The 19,342-nt window shown below is 42.3% G+C and overlaps 1 protein-coding gene across 1 annotated transcript in view; it reads left to right on the forward strand.

The window, feature by feature from the left end:
• Nucleotides 1–18,692, forward strand: part of UMODL1 (uromodulin like 1) — a 93,354-nt gene extending 74,662 nt beyond the window's left edge. Inside the window, exon 22 of the mRNA XM_080376693.1 lies at nucleotides 335–18,692. The gene's annotated coding sequence lies outside the window, so the exon portion shown is untranslated. The remainder of the gene's footprint in view (nucleotides 1–334) is intronic.
• Nucleotides 18,693–19,342: the final 650 nt, after the last annotated feature.

Here is a 19,342-nt window from a genome sequence, read left to right on the forward strand (position 1 = left end):
GCCAGCAGTGGGTCCATCTTGGAGCCAGCTGCCATTGGCTCCATTGGACACAGGGGAAGCTTCTAGCAACTTCTCACAGAAGCCACTCTTATCAGTGGTCATGAGTGATTGCAATATTTGATGGTAATGGGAATTCTGGAGTTGTGCAATGAGGTTGTAGCATAAAGGATACTGTCAGGTTCATAACGCTTATATGCCATGTTGGAGCCTCAGCTATTGGCTCCTTTTAGATGCTAGAACTACTCAGCTCTTCTTTCCTATGTATTTACTTTCTTTGGAAGGTAACCAATCATCTTTATCAATTGTGATTAGTTTTTTTTTTTATTTTTTCTAGTTGGATCGTATTTCATCACATGGAGAACTGAAGCTTGTCTTCACTCAGCATTTGGCTTTTATTACTGTTCACAATGGTGGCCTTGACTAGTTGCAACACTGACTGTTCCACTCTTCCACATTAATGTCACATATAAAAGGCTTCTATCCCCTGCCCCCCCCCTTTTTTTTTGCAATCGTTGGGCTCATCCCTAGTGTCCTAAGAGCTATTTGTGACCACAGCTCCTGGTTGAAGTGAATGTTGGCATTTTTTTCCCATTGATTAAATAGAGAGGAATAAAGAAAGACTTCATGGTTCTCTAATCAAGTTTCAGGATCTGGCTGTCCTGTACTATGTTGCTCTGTGCCCATCGTAGCATCATTTGTGTCATTACTATTGACAAGTTGCATGTTTCTATAAATCTTGCAGGAAGTAAATCAGCAGACCCTTAGAAAGATTTACTTTTCAGTTTGTAATTAATTATTTACTTAAGGTGAGGTTGAAACTTTGGTCTGCCGTAACACTGAAGACCTAATTGTGCAACGCCTTAGGTACACAGAAGCAGAAGAACAAGTATTGGATTTGCCACCATATAAAGAAAAGGCACCGTGAATCTGGGGCTTAACCTACTCAGAATGTTCTTCAGCATGAGTTTTGGGATTTGATTGTAAACTCTTTAATCTACAAGGACTCAGTCAAAAAACAAAAAAAAAGAAAAAGGAAAAAATAAACTATTTTTGCTACTGGCAGCCCATGATTTCCAGATAAGTCAATTGGTACCTCCGTATTCTGTTTAATTAGACCACAATGATTGTGCAGTCAAGCCACAGAGTGTGATGCCTACCTAGCTGAGAGCATTCCATTTGCAACATAATATTATAAATTTGAGCTGAATTTTGCATGGCTGCAAGACCCTACCATTAGTGCAGCAGCAAAGGTTTATTTTACATGCTCTATGGGATACAACAACAGCCTGCTCAGCTGGATAAACTAGAACAAAAATATTTTCCATACAGTAAACATCACCTGCAGGACTCTTTCCCAGGGGACTCTTCACTCTGCTGCCCCAAACCTCCACTTCAGTAAACGTGTGAGAAGATGGAGAGTGAAGAAGTGTGGTAACTTGTCCCCTCACCCCTTGGTTCTGATTGCTGCATGCACTTCTCCTACACAGTGACAGAGTCTGCTGTATCTAGGTCACTTATAATTCAGTAATTTACAGTGAATAAGGTTAACTCCTCTTTAAGCTCAATGGACACCATTACAAACAACTCAGTGGAAACTGGTCATTAAATAGAACTTGCAAATGCTCTTAGTATCCATAGCATTTAGGTACTAATTTTTTTTTGTACAGAATAACATTGGAAAGCTTTTTTTCTAACCTCCTAGTCCAATTTCTGCTAGGTAATAAGATCACTGGGTAAAGGACTTCTACATTTTCCAAAAGGTCATACTGATTGATCTTAGAGGTTATGTATACACCTTTTAAATACATCAATAAATTTTGGAATGATCATTTGCATTCTACTTCTGAGTCAAATGGATCTTTAAGGAGTAAAAATCCTTGTCTTTTGCTTACTGAAATATCAGTTGCCACATCCTGACATAAAAATGATCCATTTGGTTGCAATTCATTAGTGAAACTACAAATTATCTTTGCAATCTTAGAGTCTGATGAACATAACCACTAGCTTTTTATTATATAGGAGTTTTTTAACTTTTGCTCCATTTACTCTCAAATATATCTAATGTGTTTGCCTTCTCCACACAGTGAAAGGATAAGCTATTTTACTCTAAATATTTTTCTAGTTTTTAGTACTTACAGTCCTGAACTGCTTGAAAGTGACAGACTAGAGATCTGCCTATTGGTTTCAGTGGAGCTATGCCATTTACAAAGGCTGAGCACTAGTCTTCAGGAAGAAATGTAAAACAGTAGCTTGTATTTGATACTTTGCATGCTTGGCAGAAACTGCTATTGTGACTATCTGAGTCTGTTTATTGGAGTTCTGGTGTCTTAATAAAAGCACTCTTGTAACTTATTGTTGACTTTTGTCCTGTTATATTTTCCTTTTATGATTTAGTCACAGGTATTGACATGTGCATTGTGTGGATGTGACAGCTTCTGAAGAACTGTTAAAGTATCAGTATGATGTTCAAACACCACTCAAAACACAACACATGACCTTATCCAAACACCAATGGACTGCACTTAGCAACAATTATGTACCTACATTTACTAAGAATCTCTTTCTTCAACATTACAAAGGGCAAATAAATTTTTAGTTTCGTGCTTTGCAGCAAGGACAACCAAAAGAATATTCAACATTCCCAGTCCAATAATAGTATTGCAGCATGTGGTGATCCAATCTGAAACTCATGGCACACCAGCCTCCCTGGGCATTTGATTTGTACAGTTCTGACAGCTGCTCCAAAAGCAGTGTATTCAGAGATTACCCTCAAGGAAGCTTACCCTGGGGGCATTACTGGACTTGTCTGGATCCAAATGTGAAAAGTAAGGAAGAGCACTAGCACTTGCTCCAAATGCTTCCTTTCTCATCCCTGTGCAAAAGTGTTGCACAGCTGCCACCCATTTTTTTTTTTTGTCATTTTTTTCTGTGCTATGTTTCAGTGGCTAGCAGTCGCTATTTTCTCAGCACCGTCTCCCTTTGTGTCCCTTTTCATGCTGAGACACAGAAGTTTGTTCAGTTGAGGCATCAAAAAATCACACAATTTTTTGGGTTGGAAAGGATCTTTAAAGGTCTTTTAGTCCAACTTCCCTACCATGGCCAGGGAAATCTTTCACTAGATCAGGTTGCTCAAGACCCCATCCAACCTGACCTTAAACACTTCCAATGATGAGGTATCCACAGCTTCTCTGGGCAACCTGTTCCAGCGGTTCACCAGCCTCATCATAAAAAATTTCTTTCTTATATTCAATATAAATCAATCCTCCTTCACTTTAAAAACATGTTACCTTGTCCTGTCACTACAGGCCTTCATAAAAAGTCTCCATCTTTCTTATAAGCCCTCTTTATATTGGAAGGCTACAATAAAGTCTCCCTGGAGTGTTCTTCAGGCTGAACAACCCCTTCAGTCTCACCATTTCTTCATAGGAGAGATGTTCCAGCCCACTGACCATTTTTGTGGCCTTCCTGTGGACCTGCTCTAACAGGACTATGTCTTTCTTGTACTGGGGATGCCAGAGCTGAATGCAGCACTGCAGACAGGTTTTCATGAGAATCGAGTAGAGGGAGAGAATCATCTCCCTTGACCTGCTGGCCACATTTCTCTTTATGCAACCCAGGATACAACTGGCTTTCTAGGCTGCAAGTGCATTGCCAGCTCATATCCAATTTTTCATCCTCCAGTATCCCCAAGTCATTCTCTGCAGGGCTGCTCTCAATCCATTCATACCCCAGTCTGTATTGATACTGGGGATTGTCTTGACCCAGGTGTAGAAACTTGCACTTGGTCTTGTTGCACTTCATGATGTTCATATGGGCCCACTCCTCAAGCCTGTCAAGGTTCCTCTGGGTGGCACCTCTTCCCTCTAGTGAATTAGCAACACCACTCAGCTTGGTGTCACTGCAAACTTGCTGAGAGTGCCCTCAATCCCACTATGTCATTGATGAAGATACAAATAGTATGGGTCCCAGTATGGACCCCTGAGAGACACCACTCATTACCGGTTTCCACTCAGACACTGAGACATTGATTGTAACTCATTGGACACAGCCACCCAGCCAATTCCTTATCCAACAGTCCATCTGACAAACCCATATCTCACCAATTTAACTGCAAAAATATTGGGGAGGGCTGTATGAAAGGCCTTCTAGAAGTCTGGGTAAATGACATCTGTAGCTCTTTCCTTGTCCATTGATGCAGTCACTCCATCATAGAAGGGCGCTAGATCAGCCAGGCATGATTTGCCCTTAGTGAAGCCATGTTGGCTGTCTCTAATTACCTCAATGTCTTCCCTATGTTTTAACATGTCTTCCAGGAGGATCTGTTCCATGATCTTACCAGGCACAGAAGTGAGGCTGACTTTTTGGTAGTTCCTAGGGTCCTCTTTTTTCTTTCTTTAGTCACCAGGGACTTCGACCTGGTTGCCATGACTTTTCAAATACGATGAAGAGTGTCTTGGCAACTACATCAGCCAGTTTCCTCAGGACCCTGGAACGCGTCTTGTTGTGTCCTGGGGATTTATGTATATTCAGGTTCCTCAGGTGGTCTCAAACCTGATTTTCACTTTCAATGGGAGAGACTTCATTCCTCCAGTCCCTGCTTTGAGGTTTCAGGGGCTTGAGTGATATGGGAAGAGAGATTACTATTAAAAATTGGGCCAAAATATTTGAGTATCTCAACTTTCTCCATGATGGTTGTCACTAGTTCTCCTGTCTCATTTATCAGCGGACAGGGAGAGGGGATGACATTTTCTTTAATCTTCCTTTTCTGACCAACGGACCTGCTGAAGTCCTTGTTACTATTCTTTGCATCCCTTGCCAAATTTGGCTCCAGCTGTGCCTTAGCTTTCTTGATCCCATCCTTACACATCTGAGCAGCATCCCTATATTATTTCTAGGATACACATCCCTGGTTCCACTACCTGTGAATTTCCTTCTTATACTTTAGTGTGATGAGGAGGTCCTTACTCAGCCATACTGGTCTCCAGGCTTCCTTTCCTGATTTCTTTCACATGGGAATTGAGAGGTGTTGTGCTCTAAGAAATATGTCCTTAAGGAGCAGCCAGCTCTGTTCAGCTCCTTTATCCCTGAGGGCAGTTGCCCAGGGGGTCCCATCCACTAATTCCTTAAACAACTGAAAGTTTGCTCTCCTACAATTCAGTGTCCTGACACTACTGTTCACCTACCCCATATACCTCAAGACTGAGTTCCACCAGGGCATGATCACTACAGCCCAGGTTGCTGACAGAACTGACATCTATATTTAGCTCATCCATGCTGGCCAGCAGCAGGTCTAGTAATGCTTCTTCTCTGGTTGGGCTGCCTACCACCTGGATTAAGAAATTATCTTTGTTGTACTCCCAGAGTCTCCTGGATTGTTTACATCTTTCTGTGCTGCCTTTCCAGCAGATGTCAGGGTGGTTGAAGTCTCCCAGCAGGACCAAAGCCTGCAAGTATGAAGCTTTGTCAACAGATTCCCCTTGAATGAGCAGCCTGTAGTAAATACCAGCTACAAAGTTTCCTTTGTTGGCCTGGCCTGTAATTTTTACCCATAAACTCTCAATCTGATCATTGCTGTTTTTCAAAGGTAGCTCTGTGCAGTCAATCAATTTTTTTACAGAGGGCAACCTCCTCATGCGTCCTTCCTTGCCAGTCCCTTATGAACATTTTATAGCCATCGATTGCAGTGCTCCAGTCACGTGATTTGTTCCACCATGTTTCAGTGACAGTGATTAGATTGTAGCTTGCTAATCACACAGCAGCTTCCAAATCCTCCTGTTTGTTACCCATGCTGTGTGCTTTGGAAAAGAGGCACAGAAGTTGGGCTATTGACCATGTCACCTTTTTAGAGGAATATACCCTAATTTCTTTGAGGCATTTCACAGGTGTTTCCTGTGAAGGGGGAAACATATGAGGTGCAGTAGGACCCCTCTGTCTCTACCATTTCACCCCATCTGCTGCTCAGACAAGTTTTGATGGCTTTGGAGGGCTCATTTTAGACTGCTGTGGTCAGTTCCCCATACCAGTGATCAGGCAATCTCACCTAACAAGTAGTTCTGAGACCAAGGAGAAATCTTGTACAGGAGCAGCATCGACTATCTCCTGTTTCCAGTCTGGGGTTGCCCACCTTTTGTTCTGTTAATGAAGCACTGGCTCTAAATAATTATTTGAGACAATGGATGAAAAATATGTAGAAATGAAGATTTAGTTTTGACCTCTTACACTGTTTCCTAAGAAGCACTTCAGAGCAGTGATATGCGTGCCTAATGTCCCTATTGTTCACTGAGAACACAACACTGCTGATACCTGATGCAAAACACTCATCATTATTCCTTTCCTATTATGATGCTGCCAAACTCTGGTCCCAGAAGGGCTGAGAAAAAGTGGAGATAATTGGAAAATTTCCTTGGCCGTTAAAATACAGAAGAGCTGACTTTTTAATGCCTGTTTGGAAAGTTTGTAGGCTGCGGAAGGAAACAAGTTAAAGGAACTTGAAATGTTTGACTGCAATTGATTTAAAAACATGATGTTTGCTATAATCTTGTAGAAAGCCTAGAGCACAGAGCCACCTAATGGCTTCTTTGATTTGCTCCTTAACGTTTATGCTGCCTGAGGATCTGTCCTGCATGGCTTGTGGGAAACCTGCAACTGAATAGTAACCTCTTTGTAGAAGTACTATTTTTCTTCAAGACCCCTCTCTATTGTTTTGCAGATTTCTCTTCTGTCCTTGCTATCTCCTGATCCTAGCAGGACCAGTGTAGACAGTACTTCAGCCTAGAGTTTTCAAGGAATCTCTGCCTGTTTCTTCAACTCACCTTCCTCTAGCTGTGTGGACAGCTGCAACCTTGTGCTAAAGACACTCTTGGGTACATGTCTGGGTGTGACACTCTGCCAGAGGGTAACACAAGACTTGCCAATGCAGCACCTTTCCACACGCAGCAATTTCCCCTGAAAATGCTCTCTGCCTCTTCTGCTTTTCTTTCCCAAAGCAGATTTTTTCCTCTGAAATTTACAGAAACAAGAGTTTCAGAGACTTAACAGAGACTTGTACACTAAAAACAATCATAACACAAACATAAAAGAGGAACTGAGAAAAAGTCAGAACATTTGGAGACGGCAAGGAAAAAAGCAGTAAAGGACCAAAACAGTGAAGTTCAAATGCTGTATGGAAGTGTCAGTAATAAATCACTGATGTAGTACTTCAGTGGATCCCAGAATGTCCACTCACACTACTCTCTTTAAATCTCTTTTATCCTGAGAAGAACACAATCTCTTGACAGTTGTTTTTATTTGACTGTTTTGTGTCTGCTTTTGCTGCAGATAATTCTAAGGAAGATAAAAACCTAAGAGAAAATATGCCCCAGTTTATTGATGGTGCAGTGCATATTTGGCACCTTGCTACATGGGACATTTTACTTCTTCCTCACCTGGATGGAGCCTTTGGGAAAATCCAAGGTAAAAATAGGAAAGCTTGATTTAAACATTGACAAATGTTGGGGAACTCCAAGTATGGTGTCATTATGGAGCTATTTTCACTAATATTTGGAAGTGGATCATGCATGGTGCAGTAGGTTATGGGGAAGTAGTATTCTCAACAGGTTGATGCAAATCCATCCTAAAGCACCAAGAAACCTGGCTCACTCCAGGAGCGTGAAGGTGACTGAATTCCAAGAAAAGACTGCTTTTTTTAACAGAGGCATTTGGGTAGAATTTTCATTTAGGTAAAATCTTGCCAGCAAACAATATCACTACATGCCTGGGAATGTGCTGGCAGCTAGTAACACTATTGACAGTGTGGGTTCTTCATGGCTTATGTTCAGTAATACTTAAAACTATTCAGATCCACTCAGGAAATGCCTGGCTTTGCCTCTTGTACTGCCTAGAGCTTTGATATGAAATGCCAGCCACAAAAAATGCTCCCATTTATTAGTTGCCTTTGGCATCTGGCAATTTGAAAGGATGAAGTGCTTCACATCAATGTTTTGAACAAATATGGCCATTGCTAGTACATGAAGATAGAACAGTCTTGTGTTTGTTCTAGTGCCAACTTTGAGATACTAATTACAGAGTGTTATATATGAATAGCTTTCTTAAGCTTTGTCTAGCACACTTAGTTGTGCACTGTATTATACCTGCTCAGTAAGAATGTAGTGTTTGTCCACTGAGTTACTCAGCAAAGAATGTGAAAATTTGGTTGAAATGGAATTGGAATGGGGTGTTTACTGACTCCAGCTGTAATTTTTACAGAACAGCTTTTGCAGAGCACAGGACCAAAGCAAAAGCCACAGCTCTTAACTATGTCAGTAAGGCATAAGTCAGGAGTAACAGTTGAACAAGATGCTATTGGCTTCTGGAGGCATCTTCTTTATGTCCCAGAAAGATTTTCAGCTAATAGTTTGTTTGAGGTTACATTTTGAAGTCTATTTAAAAATCAGCTGACTTATTCTTAGGAGATACTAGATACTGCTGCCGATTTCCTGTGTTTCTCAGCATTTATTTGACTACTTGTTCTCCTCCTTTTCACTTATTTGGCTACAGCTGTGACATCTTATTTTTGAAAAGGAGGAAGGCACCTCTGTTGCCTTACAGGTGTATGAGAAGCATCACCTTGTAAATTTTAGTCTTCCCCCTGAAATGACATCTAACTTTCACCTGACTTCTATAAAAGCCAAAGTCAGTATGCCACGATGTCCAGGCTGTGGTCCTTGTCCTGTATCCTAGATGTCCTATATCCTGGACTTCTAAGACAGTACTACTGAAGATAAAATACTATCCATCTTCTGGTACTCCCTTATACAGACCCTTGGAGGCTGCATGGCTTCCCTGGAAAGGTATGTTTAGTAATTCCCAGGTTTATTATTTCTAGCACTTCCCCCAGAATTTGTTTCTTAAACTGATATTGGTATTTTAATGGAGTAAAGCCATACACATGAGAGAAAGGAACACCTGAGATTGGCCTATGCTACTGACTTACCACCTTCCTTTGTTGTAACCACAAACAGTGCTGTCTTCCCGCTGATCCAAGCAACTGACATTTATACCATGTGTGGGTACAGTGCGTCTTTTCTTTTACTGCTTTCAAACCCCAGCAAAGCACCAGTGGCATTCATATTCATTAACTGCTGCAACTGCCTCAGCCAGTTGTCACTGAGAGCAAAATGTGACATACATTGCCTCACAGAAGCCTTTATACAGGCTTATGCAGGCATCTGATCAGTTATTTTATGGAGGCAAATGAAATTTGAAATTAAGAGTAAAAAATGCAGTTGAACTTAATGTGTTAGTGCCTGGGCTTTTTGAAAGTGAGATGCTGAGTAAAATACAACCTCCCTTTGTGCAAGTTCCTGATATTTGAGGAAAATCTCCATGTCAGCTTCTTACTGGAGTTCCTGCTGCATTTGGCAGATGGTGGATGAAACAGGAGATCTGATAAAGGACGGAACAGGCCCTTAAATTCTTTTTGTGATTGTATGGCTTATTTTTCCTCTGTTAAGCAACACGTTAGTGACTTTCAGCTGAACAAATGTATCTGTGCTCTAAGCACACTTGCTAGGATATTGTTTTCTTCCCCAGTCCCCATATAAACACAAACAGAACTGCCTTTTATTTTAGAGCTTCCTCAGGGAGTAAGATGGATCCTACTAACTGGCTTCTGACAGAATCACTTAGCAACGCTCTGCACATTTAGTGACACGTGTTTAGTTACTTGCATGTATCTATTTACACACGAAATCTGTGATTACAGCTGCTGTATTTAAGAAGTTCTTCATGTTGTCCTTGAAAACCAACCTTACATTAATAATATGTCTAAGTAAAATCTCATGGAAAGTTTTACTGCATTTTTCCTGTAAACGCAGCCTTGACTAATACTCTCAGCACAACTGGGTGACTTAATGTTTTGTACCTGTTTCCCCTTTCTCTGTGCTCTCTCCTGGGGACACATGGTGGTGTCTTTGGCCTCTGCTTTGCTACAAGACGACTTCACTGCAGTGAGAAGCAGCTCCTCACAGCTGTACAGTTGTATGTGACTGTTCTGTATGTAAGATACACAGAGGGATTTGAATGGGCATAGACCAGGATCCTGGCAGCTGATAACAAAATCTTGCTGTGAAAATAGAGAGAGAAAACCCCGATTTGCTTTACAGAGAAGCGCCTTGCCAGGTGAGCTGAGTGGTTTGGTGCCAATCACGAGGCATGTAGCAGAAGGACAAGGAGACTGGCTGACAGGAGCTTGCCTGATGTGGGCCATTCCCTAGCCAGGCCAGCCGAGCTGCTGCTCCTCTCGCCGCTGTCAGGAAAACCAGGGACCGGCACTGACAGGATTCACACTGTGCTGGTGTCCCTGCCTGTGGCCTCACCTCAACCTGTTGCCCACCCTGAAGCCAACCCCCACGGTGAAACAGCCGCCCTCCTGCCTCCTCAGCCCCCATTTGCCTTCCAGACCTGCCCTGAGCCCTGATGGTTGTCAATGGCCTTGGGGTCCAGCCCTGAGCCCAGGGTGGCCCATCTTCCTCAGATGGTGCTGGAGAGGCCTCACCCTGACAAGGGGCCCTTGTGAACAGCAGTAGGGGTCAGTGTGCCTCCTGAGCTCTGTCCTCAGGCTGCTCCTGCAGTGACCAGCCATAGGGCCTGCTGCAGGGGCTGGGACCATGGCCTCCTTCCTAGCCCAGGACTCAGGGGCTGTTCCAGCCTCATGGAGATCCCCTAGTTGAGGGTTCAGTCCCTGACCCCTGCCCGCGCTCAGCTGGCGGTAAGCGGCTCCTCCTGCTGAAGGGAGAGGGCAACCCTTCTTCTGCCTTTCCGCGTGGACCTTGTTTTTCCTCCTGCCAGCAGTGCTGGCTTTGCTTTTTTCACCCAGTCCTGTCATCGCTTTGCTGTGTGCTGGTGCCAGCAGTGGGGTAGCACCCAACGCGGGCAGAGAGGGTCAGTGAGCTGCTGGGGACGCCAAGGCTGGCCAGGTGGCTCTCCAGCTTGCTTGGAAGGTGTCTGCTCACTGCTTGCCGTGGTGGGGAGGTGGATGGGAAGTGCCTGTGGAGGCCTGAAGTATGAGGGGTTGGGGGGCTGTTGGCCCAGGACAGGATGGACATGAAAGGCTCTTTTTTGCCTCCCCTCTGAGGACCTGGGAGATGTTTTTGGGGACCTCCCCCCTTGCAGGAGGCAGGGCCAATGGAGGAAAAGTGTAGCAAGGGTTTTGTAGCAGGAATTGCCCAGCTTGCTGAGAGATAGGGATGCGGAGAGGCCTAAGACTGCAGGCAGGGTGGAGGCAGCCTTGGTGGTCTGTGAGGTTCCCCCTGGACTTGAGGGTTTCTTTTTTCAACTGTCACCATGAATGCTGCACCTTATCAAGGCCATGTCCACAAAAACGTGAAATTTACAGTATGGGATTCTGTATCTTATGTACATTACTCTGACAACAACTTCATTCCAGGGACAGGTTTCACCAGTGCTCACTATGATGCAGCAGCAGATGTCGATTGCCCAGTTCTTTGGCATTATTGCCACAAGTCCTAAAATTGTCTAAATACACATTGCTGGCAGGATAAATTGCACCATACACTTCTGGCAGGTTTTGAATGCCCTTTGCAGTCTTTTCAGAGGAAAATGCAAGAAGCTGATATGCTGAGCAGGGCCTACAGCCCGCAGCCAAGTAATATGAAGAAACTGGTATGAGCTCTTGCCCTTCTCTGCAGCTTGGTTATCTGTGTTAGTGTTTGATATAAGGATCCTCTGTCCACTCAGTATGCAGACCATGGAGTCTCTAACTGTCGCTAGGCACCTCTAACCTGAGTGTGCTGTTTTTGATAGAAAGTGGCCAGATGAGGAGGAGGAGATAGTGATGATGATTGTAATCACCTTGACTAACTCCACTTGCAGCATATCCTAATAAGCATGTTTAAAGAAGTTAGCAAGGGAACATCTCTGAGGCTGCATTGACCCAAAGTTGTAGTTAAAGACTGGGGGGGCTGTTAAAGTAGTAACCTTGCATTAGCAAGATAAATCTCCTCAGCTGAGAAAGGTTGGTGTGGAAAGCATTTACATTTCCCTTTCACATCAGCAGAGTATAAACAAGCCCTAAAGCTTATCTCTTACACTTGTGTTTAATTCTTGCTCTACTTTATAACATTGTGAAGTCAGTTGCCTCATTTTTCAGATTTCATAATTACAAAACCAGGAGGAAACCAGTCTACTACACATGCTATGGTAAGCCAGTGATGAGTCATGCATGGAAAAAGTGCTTTTGTCACATTATTTCTTTGCCATGGATTTTGCACTGATTGATTTTCCTTCCCAGCAGAAGGTGGAAGCTGTTCAGTATCTGAAATGAAAGTATTGTTTCATTCTCACTACAGTATTTCATTCTGCAGTGAGAACTTTCTAGTGATTTGGCACATTATCCCTGTTTATCTGCTAAACAGAAGAAGACATATAACTAACTGTTCAAAGTAGTTTGAAACCATGCCCCAAATATATCAATCAATGCATGTTCTAATTTTATTTTCTGACTATAGGATATGGATGGTGGATACATGAATTAACATAAACATCATAACACTAAATACTAAACAAAACAGACCTTTGTTGAAGTTGATCTTCCTATTTCTGAATTAATTTTTGCATTACACCTAACAATCACCAAGGCTGAGTATGAAAGAATTCTTGCACTTGTGAGAAAGCTGCACACCTACTAAAAGCTCTGTCTGCTAGATACATGTATACTTATTAGAAAGGGATTATCTCTGTTTTTGTATGGCCTGGAAAAATGGGGCACACTCTAATTTGCTAATTAATCTTAAAAGACATATAAGATGACTGTCAAAACCAGAACCAATTGCCTCTAAAGCTTGCTTGGTGATTGCTGACAGGGAAACTGTGAGTGTTCTCACAAGTTTTACATTAACTAAGATCCCAGGAAGTGCTTAGCCCCTACATACTTGTTCCTGTATTGTTGAATAGGTGCTAGGTATAGATGCTAAGAATACCACAGGTTACCATATTCTTTTCAGGTAAACAAAAAATTGTTTTTTCCATTGTGAATATGTTTAATATTTCTGATATAAACTACTTAAAGTATTATATTTGCTGGCAGATTTTAAAGCTTAATGACAGCATGCTTTGGCAGGGTGCATTTATTACCACGTAATATATGTCATATAATAATATGAACCACATATTATCTGTTTGTACCACAGATATACGTGAATTCTCAGTGTGTAGTTTTAGCTGTCAAAGGGACTTGCGAAGCCATGCACAAGAAACTCATTATTGATAATCCGTATGTGATACAGAGGTCACACACAAAACATGTAAAGAACTTCTTCCCTAGCTGCCTGATCTGTAGCTACCTCTTAAATCTGTGCTGGTGGTTCTGACAGCAGGGAAAAAGCTTCTCAGTCATTCCTCTACAACTTTCTCAACCTCTCCCTTTAAAATAGCAACAGATATCATAATTTAGGTGTTAGCAGTTTGTTGCTGTTTCCTGTGTACTTTCATCTGATAAATTCACAATGCCTGTTACGGCTTTCACATTTTTGTCCTGCGGCAAATGACACATTCTATACAATGCCATGCAGATCAAGGGCCATAGCACTCCTTTACAGAACTGGAAACTGAGTAATTGCTACACTTCTTCAAATGTAAATAGCTTCCGTAATACAGATCCTGTTCTATATCTTTAAGTCACTCAAATAACTCTTCTCCTGCTGTGGCCAGTGGCATGATTTGAGCACTTACATGGTCAGACAGGTTGAAATCAAAGAGAAAATGCAGAACTCTGTAGCACACAGTATGACCTCTGGCAGAAGTGAAGGCCCAGATTTTGGAGGGCAGGGGTAGTGTGACCCTTCCTTCATGTAGCTTTGCCTCTGGTGTGCTGTTGAATGTATTTCCTTTTCATCTGACCATGACCTCTCTGGAAAGCATCCCATGACCTAAAGAGGGTTTGAGGCCTTATCCAGGTATGCAATATTTTAGCTCTCCCAACTACTACATTCACATATGTGGATGAGCATGCATTTGCACATTCCCATATTTATATGCAATAAAACATTTATTTGTCACTGATCTTTAAAGATGATGAAATGGCTCATTTTATAGTTTCACTTCTTTGCTGATAACCATCTAGCAAAGCTGTTAACTGCCTACTCATATTGTTACAGGGAATTTCCCCAGGTTAGAAGAACAAGCCAAGGAGAGGTATGAGTGAGCCAACATCAAGATTAGGTGTGTCGTTTGGTCTGTCCTACACCTGTTCATTTTTTTCCAGTTTTGACCAGCTAGAAGGTGAGCAGGAACTTTCTCAATTAAAACTGGAATGCATTAATAGTTCTACCTTTTTGAGGTCTTGTGCCATTTGACTACATAACTATTGAAAACTACTTTTTCATTCGTGATTCAAAGTTCTCTCCTTTCCCCTTTCCCCTCCTTTCTCTTGGGGTGGACAGACTCCTCTTGCCCTTCAGTGAACAATAGCTTGTCTGAAAATACTTTGAAAAACTAGAATACTGAGTGTCTGGCAAGGCTACAGTGTAACAGGTAAATTCACTACAACAGCCAAATGAACCCACCCATAGTGGAAAGAAACCACAGTTTGGGTGGTAAATCTCACCAGACCTCTTCTGGTTTTGTCCTCTTATGCACAGAGAGACTCTTGGAGAAGCAAAGATTTTACTTACTTGAAGAAAGGGGAAAAAGTTTTCGGATGTTAAGGCAGTTTGGGGAGCCAACCAGAAAGAATAAAATCTCAGGCTTCATGGCAGAAGGGGGGGGGGTCCTTTTGGGGATCCTATGAGAGGATGTCTTTGGATGAATAACTTGGCAGAGAGAAGATCAGCCTAAGAAAGAAAATACACTTCTCCAGTCAGAAAATGAACCTCTAACTCCCCTCTCCCCCCTTATTTCTGGATTGGCAGAAATATTAATAGCTATAATTTCAAGTAACCTGAGTCAAACAGGGTTTGGGAGAGAGTTGCTTCCCAGTGCTATTATTTAGAAAACAAGCAAACCCAGAAACCTGTCCATAGACATAGACAGCTAATTGTCCTTTAAAGAATAAGTTTTTATGTAAACAGGAACACAAATCATCATGGACTAAGCAGTGCCAGTTGGATTAGGCTGTTTTAACACACCAAATCAAATAGACAGTTTCTGAACAAACAAAAAAGAAATATGAGTACATATTTGTAAGTTTGATTCATGAATGCACTGACTGATCCAGAAAAACAGACATTTTTTTTGCTGGATCACACTTAATCTTTGTGCTGTTGACATCTCTTCTCGTAGGCTCTTTGTGTGAATAGGCATACTTCCACTCTGACGTTGGTCACAGGTGAACATGGGGGAACAGTGAAGAAGGAAGGGAGAGCAGATCTCAAAAAAACACATCCAGCTGGAGAACAATAGTATCTGGGAAAGAGTAGAGGCCATGTAGTTGTTTCTGAAAAGCAATGACCCATTTCCCAGAACTTTTGATGGTCTTAGTGAAGACACCCACTAAGGCTCCCCAAAACACAAAAATGCCTTTTTTCTGTAGACTAGTATTGTCATCTTTCTTTGTATTCAAGTTGTGAAAGCAGAAGTCCCCTGTCCAGGATGCACTCAAACTAGAATTAGTGAGCTGTATGGGAAAGGGCAGAAGCTTTTCCAGCTTCAGGCACCTTCATGTTCATCTAACCACACTTGCACTGTAAGCTATGCAGCTACATCTCTCTTGATTAAAAAAGTCAACCTTGACATAGTTTGTCGGTACAAGAACAAAGCACAGACCAGGCCAATGTCTTCCAGCAGCACAGCATGACAGAGTTTCCATCTCCCTTTCCTTGCCTGAAGCACCCAAACAAAAGCACTGTCTACGGAGTTGTGGGGAAAGCACCCTGGGCTTTGTATAAATATGTTATACTCAGAACTAACCTATTGGCAGACTGTTCAGAGGACTTTTTTTTTATGCCTATTGACCAGGGACACTCTCAAGCCCCGGAATGTCATGTGCACAGCCTTTTAACTGTCTCGGTAACCCTTTGCTGGCCTTGCTTCGGTATCACAATATCACTTTTGTATTCGGGAGTCCTACAACTGAACACAAGACTTGCACTGTGGCCTCACAACTTCCAATTAGAGGAAACAGTTACCTGTCTTGACCCATCCCGTCCATATGTCCCCCCCAGCTGGGCACAAGGGTCCAAGGATGCTGTGGAAAAAATTGTCAAAAGCCTTGCTGAGGCCCAGGTTAATGACATTCACTCTCCCTGTCCGCAGAGCCAGATGTTTCATTGTAGAAGGCATTCAGGCTGGTCAGGCACAGTTTGTGATCAATAAATCCATGCTGGCTGTTCCCAATCACTTTCTTTTCCTTCATGTGTCTGGAATAACAGATTTCCAGGTGGATCTGCTCCATAAACTTCCCAGAAACTGAAGTGGAGCTGACCAGCCTGAAGTTCTCTGGGTCCCCTTCCTTGCTGTTTTTTGAAGAGGAGCCTCACATTTGTGTTTTTAAGTCTTGGCAGTTCAAGACTGCTTATCTAGGATTGCACAAACTCCCCCTTTACCTGCCCTCTTTATGTAATTATCTGGATGAGCTAGGACAGTAACAATACCACACTGCAATCCACTGCTCCCAAAGGAGTATTACATTATGGAAAGTAGAGACACAGTTTAGGCAGAGAATATCGGATAACTCCTCTCCCAGAGAACCTGCATCTGAAGGAGTGATGATGCAGGGGGGCAGGGAGATAAAATATTAATAAAGTTGGTCCAGGACACTGAAGCTGGACGTGGGATGAGCATTTGGCAAAGGTGTACGCAAACCCTTAGCATAGTCCAGTGCAGTTGTGACTCCTTCATTTTCTCCATGGAGGTTTCTGCTCACTCAAAGAGGTGGCTGTAAGGTCTGAGACTTCCGAGGCAAGTGCTGAAGTTTGTGTGTGAGTATGTCAGCCCAGCCCACAGTATGTCTAGCATGCACACTGCTGTTCAGAGAGTTGCAAAGCTCATTCCTTAATGCTCGGCCCACTGAGCCTCTTTGCCAGCCTGACCTTTTAGGGGCCTGCTGTGCTGCTTACTTAAGCCTAGAGATCGGCCTTGTTTACCAAGAGATCTGCTGGTTCTGGGAATGATCTGATTACCTGTCCCCTGCAACCAGCTATGACAGTGACTCAAAGCACAGCTTCCTGCCTGCTTGTGCAGCAATGAGGAGGAGTTTTACAAAACAGCACTTTGGAGAAAGAAAAGATGCTTTTAAGTGCATCTTATCTGCAGATCAGAGTACAAAACAAAGTGCTTATAATGTGACTAGAGCAAAGACAAATGTTAGCACTCGGGTATAACTTCAGGGTGTTGTCCTTGTATGGTGCTGTGATACCTTTTAGCCTGGTGACTGGTCTCTGGTAACACTTGGAAGGAAGAGATAGAGCATGACTTTGCCTTACTGTCTATCACTTTCTAGAGAACACACATCATCTGAACACTCCAGTGGGGCATGTTTTGTCCCTAGTCAAGATCTACCCTTTTGTGCTTGGAAGAGTTGGGCTGTGACTGAGCCATGGTTTCTTACCAAACTTCCTCTCAGGTAGTGTAGTCCTGGCCCTCTCCTTTCTCCCTCATGTGTACCTTGTGCCAACGAAGTGCAGTCAGCCACAACATGCCTCCATAGTAATGGACGATGGGAAAAGCCCTCAACAATCCTGTTGTCAAGCTATGCCATGAGGTGCTTACACAGCTCAGCTCCAGGAGCAAGGAGAAAAGAATGTACTGAAGAAAAAACAAACACAGATCTGCAATGATAAGATCAGAACTGGCACTTACATTTTTTCTCCTTAAATGAATGCAGGTTCTGACTGTTGTAGGTTAATTTTATAGACTTGACATTAACTTTTGGGTGGTGTCGTTTATTTGGACAGTTCTTATACTGAAAACTGGAGTCAGGTTTACAAAAATGCTTTCACTCAGCCAACAAATCCTGCAGTTAACCAAGAAACCTAAAAGGAAATATACTTCAAGAGTACTTCTATTATTGTATTTCTTTAAATACTCTGAATGTGTACTTTTCTTTTACATTTGTCTGTAAATCTTTCCCTGTTATTTTTTTTTCACCTGCCGTTTGAGTCACTAACAGGATAAGTGGAGGTTAAAAAGGCAGTTTTCACCTCACCATTGGCACTGCAAAGTGAGGTGAACACTGAGGATTATACAGCGAAGGAGTGGCTCCTTCCTTGGCTTGTCTCCTATTCCCTTTCACCTCACCCACCAGTGTAATTTTCCCCATCCTACTTAGCAGAGCTGAACAGAGAGATGTCAGCAGCTTGTTGCAAGATTAATTCAGAATCATCTGGTTTGTGCAGCCAGTTTTCACTTCTTAAGGTTGAGTTCACAGTTCCTTTTGTGTCTTCAACAGTAACTAGAAGAAGAGGTTGATAGAAATGCTAAACAAATATTTTTATAATTTGTGTTACAGTAGAGCAGGGAGGCCAGATTGGCTGTGGAATGGTGCTGACACTTTGTAGGACATAGCTGTCCTTTCTCCAAAGAGATTTCAGCGTAAAAAGTGACAGTGAAAGAAATAAAGTATCATATGAAATGCCCAATAGCTGATCTAAAAAAGATTTATGTTTATTTTTGATTAATACAGTAATATGTCTCCCATACAGTAATATGTGTCACATCATAAAGAAGGAAGTTACTTATCGACAGCTAGTGTTCTTTGTTTTTTATATTTCATGTGGTTTTATATATTTTCTATGTACTTGTATGGTGTAAGGACACATATGTCATAAAGATCTCAGCACTTAAGACTTTTTCATTTCAGTAGCTTTTGCACCCACCTCCCCTTATGTTCCACACAAAGGGGTGTACACCACCCTCCACACCCAACCTATTTTATACACTGTGGTTTCCATTCACCTGCAGAAACCTGTTGATCAGAGAGACAGATGGTGGAGAATCAGTAATAAATGTGTATATGGACAATGCATCTTGAAGTACTCTAGTTATCAGTAGGTAACAGTTTCTTCCTTTCTTGAAGGAACATTTATGATTCATTCATACTATAGGTACAACACTCCTTAATCAACCTGGAGAGGAGAAGTGCATCTCAAAGTCTTTAGTGAAAGGCGATTGCGAGAACTTTCTAACAAATACTAAGTCGTGCTGATATAGTGAAATGGTGCACAAAACTGAAATGGTGCACTACCAGGTTAGGGTGAACTAAAAGTTTAAGCATATGTGCTATACTTATAGATGGTTGTGAGCTTCTACAGGAAGGCCACAGAAGTATCCTGACCTCTTCTGCAATGTGCCATGATTGTTGATTATTGGTTCAGCTTAATGATTTCATGGCAAGAGAATCTATCATCCA

This window comes from Falco punctatus, assembly GCF_963210335.1.
Source record: "Falco punctatus genome assembly, chromosome: 2".
Classification (NCBI taxonomy): domain Eukaryota; kingdom Metazoa; phylum Chordata; class Aves; order Falconiformes; family Falconidae; genus Falco; species Falco punctatus.